The sequence below is a fragment of the Notamacropus eugenii genome, chromosome 7 (genome assembly GCF_028372415.1).
Source record: "Notamacropus eugenii isolate mMacEug1 chromosome 7, mMacEug1.pri_v2, whole genome shotgun sequence".
NCBI lineage: Eukaryota > Metazoa > Chordata > Mammalia > Diprotodontia > Macropodidae > Notamacropus > Notamacropus eugenii.
In genome coordinates, this window is record NC_092878.1 from 16,914,331 (window position 1) to 16,918,170 (window position 3,840).

The 3,840-nt window shown below is 36.2% G+C and overlaps 1 pseudogene; it reads right to left on the reverse strand.

Annotated features, from left to right (window-relative positions):
* Positions 1-2,312: 2,312 nt before the first annotated feature.
* Positions 2,313-3,225, reverse strand: LOC140514860 (olfactory receptor 4F3/4F16/4F29-like; annotated as a pseudogene).
* Between the last annotated feature and the right edge of the window lie 615 nt (positions 3,226-3,840).

Sequence of the window (3,840 nt, forward strand, 5' to 3'; positions counted from 1 at the left end):
ATACTATTTTCCAAGCATCCAGGACTATTTTCCCATTTCCCAAAATTGTTTTCCCACATTTTTCCAGCTCCTAGCTTTTCTTCTCACTATTTTCTCCGCTGTGAAATATTCTATCTGATACCCTACGTCTGTGTGTCCACATTGGACCCAGACTACAAGATTCAACTTACTTGCCACTTTCTCCATGAGGACTTCCCTGACCAGTCCAAACCATATGATCTCTCCTTCCCCTAAACTCATAGCTTTCATGACATGGTCCATTCTGCTCCCTTAGCATTGAGTGATTTACACTGCTTTGGGGAGGTACTAGGATTGTTCTTATTTAGACTCTTATTTGACATTTCCTGGCTCCACATTTCACTAGATTGAGGGTGTGACAAAGTATTATCTTTCTCTATATACACCAAAGTCCTGATAAAAGTGCAAAACCAGCAAGTACTTAAGTGAGTGAACTGATGAAAAACGGTGAATAAAGTAACAGAACCTTTTGAAAATTGAAGGAAAAGAACACAATGCCAGGTTGTAGCAAATAAGAAATGATGAGCAATAAGGAAAGAACAAGAGATTAGTGATCAACCCTACTTCTGGAGACCAAACAGTTCCACACACCAAGTATGAGAAGGAATAAACCTAACACAGGAAATGTTTTCAGTAAAGAAAAACTATTTTGTCCCCTTCTCACCTCTGCCCTCCACCTCAAAGGAAAAAAAGAAAGAAAATCCTTGTAACAAAAATTTAGTCAAGGAAAATAAAGTCCCAAATTGACCAGGTATATCTGATTCAAAAACAAACAACTTTGAAAGATTTAAGAGCTCCATTTAGTGGTTTGACCAGTCTTGATTTCAGGGAGGAAAAAAAATCATAGTTCTGTTTAAAACACATAGCTCAATTTCCAGCTCATACTCATTCTGTGCCCTGATTCCTTCACCTACTAGCACTCTCTCCACCTATTTCTTTGTATATTTTATGCTTGTTTCCTTACTTACTTGTACATATGCTGGATCCACACTGCCCTGAGTGGAATGTACATTTCTAGATGATATAAACTTCTTTCTTTTTTATTTATAGGCCTAGTGTATATTAGAGGGCATAACATGTGAAAAACATTTAAAATTAATTGAGGTGAATTAAATTTTCTAAACCATTTTGTTTAGTGATGGAAAACTAAAAGAATCCTTCATGAAAATATTTTATTCTGGATTAAGAACTATATACAAATTCAAGCTTTAGCTTGAAAAGTGGAGATTAAAAATTCAAAGATCAAAAAAAGGTCCAGATATTATTTTTACAGAAGGTTAATGGAGGTACAGAGCAAATGTTTGTGTAAAAGGTTAAAAGAAGCAGTCACAAGAAGGGCTAAATGGCAAACAGGTTAACACAGAGCACAGTTCTTGATACCACTTAAAAGTCAGATTTCTTTCACATAAAGAAAAAGTCCTTTTCAAAAAATTTAAAAAGAGGCTCATCTAAGAGACTAACAAATATGGTGTTATTCATTAGGTATATATTAAATACATATATTAAGAAAACAAAAAATTTTCTTCAGGACTTTGTCAGGGATTTCAAAGCTAAGTTGTTTAAAAAGATTGCATACGAAGGAGAGGAAGAAAATCTAAGGCTTTTGGAAGTGATTGTAGAAAACTGAAAACAAATAAATTAATTTTAAAAACAAAGAAAAAAGATTGCGTACACAATATTCATGGTAGTGAAACTTTAATCAAAAAGGGATTGACAAGTTGCCTCAAAAGAACCAAAATGAACAAGGAGTTGTGCTTTTTAATTGCACAAATAATTTTTTTCCTACAGTTAATGCACCAAGAATCCACAAGAAAGGATTCTGCACTACAATTGGTGATGAGTTAACAAGAACCTGTAATTATTTTCTCATTTTTTAATTGCCCACAGAAAGACCTTAATAGAAATTCTCTTCATGCTAGAGTTTTCTGGCATAGAAAACTTCTCAATCTAGTCACGCCTTTATGTCTCTGTTTCTTTTACTAGCTTTCTTTAGCTACCTTCCATTGCATAATTATAGTAAATCCCCTCAAATTTCTGTCCTTGGATTTCTTATCTGCCCCATCTATATTCTCCAATGATTTCATGCATATTTATTGTTAGAATTATGTTTTCATGTAGACAACATTCAAAGCTCTCTCCTGTTTCCAAATCCATACCTGAAATTTCCATTTGGATTCCCTTAGAAATTCAAAATCAATCTTCTCAAAATCAAACACATTCTTTCCCCTTACAACTTCTGTTTCCAGACTTTCTTATGATGGAAGTTAGAAGTTCTTATTTTCTCATCAAGTCATTTAAGAGATTTTCCTGAAACTCATAAGCTGACTACACACTCTTCTCATTACCATCTTTTTCTCTTTGTGTATAGTGCATAGATGACTGGATTCAGAAAGGGAGCCAAAATTGCGTCAAAGATGTGTTAAATGGCTGTGCACAGAAAAAGATAATTGGACCAAAAATCAAAATCACCACAATAATATGAGATGAAAGAGTGGAGAGAACCTTAGAAGAACCACTTGGTGAAGGCTTATGAACAGGAAATAGGATGAAAATGTAGGATATGAGCAAAATGAGAAAGACACCTAAGGATGTCAAGCAGCTGTTGGTAATGATCATGAACTGAAGTCTGTATGTGTCTGTGCAGGCAAGCTTGATGAACCAAGGGAGATCACAATAATAACTGTTCAATTCATTGGCACTGCAGAAGGGGGAGTTGATTTCAAAAGGCATTTGGACCACTGAGTGGATGAGGCCAAAGATCCAAGCAGCAGCCAGAAGTAAAGTGCACATTCTTGGACACATAATAATCAGTTAATGGAGAGGCTTACATATGGCTACATATCTATCAAAGGCCATGGCTAAAAGCGGCATCATCTCCACTCCACTAATAAAGTGAATAAAGAACATCTGAGTGATGCAGCCAGAGAATGAAATGACCTTGTGCTTTCTGAAAAGGTCACATATCATCTTAGGAGAAATGACAGAAGAAGTCCCCAAGTCGCTAAAAGAAAGGTTGGCCAGCAGGGAGTACATGGGAGAGTGTAAGTGAGGGTCAGAAGTCACTGTGAACACAATGAGGGAATTTCCGAGCACACTTGCCAAGTAGAAAACAGAGGAAAACACAAAGAGTAGAAGCTGAATTTTCCAAGAATTAGTGAGTCCTAAGAACACAAAGTCAGACACTTCAGTGTGATTCACTCTGTCCATAGATTCAGTCAGCAGGGCACCCTCTGAAATTGCCTATAGGAAGAGGACAAAGAGAAAATTTAAATTACTTGATATGATAATGATATCCCAGAATTCAAGTCAATTCAATAAACACTAGTCAAGGGCCTACTATGTGCAATGATATGGAAGTTCAATCTCATCTCACCATTTCATAGCCAGAATAACTTTCTAATCTCTGATCATATAAGACTACAAAGTTATTGCCATATTCAGTTTAAATCCTGTCTCCTAGCACTTCTCTAGCTTTTTTTCCTAGAGATGATTGGTTGAAAGCAAAGAGATGACTGCTACATAGAAAAGAATTAGGAGACATAGACAAGGCAATGCAGCAAAACAGGATCTGAGGGGGAAAAAGAGTGGTGAATGTGTTCATCTAACTCTACAGTTCCTGCATTTGGTTGGTGAGGATGTTCTTGCATCTCACCATAAGCATCCTCTGATTCCCATTCTCGCTCTGTCTGTGGTAGCCTATACTATTGTTCTTGGAGTTGGGAAACCTGAAGTGATTGCACATTTTGCTCCTTCTTTCTGCCTGTAAGAATTTAGTCAAGTCACTTACAGTCTCTGAGCCTCAGTTTTCTCATATGTAAATTA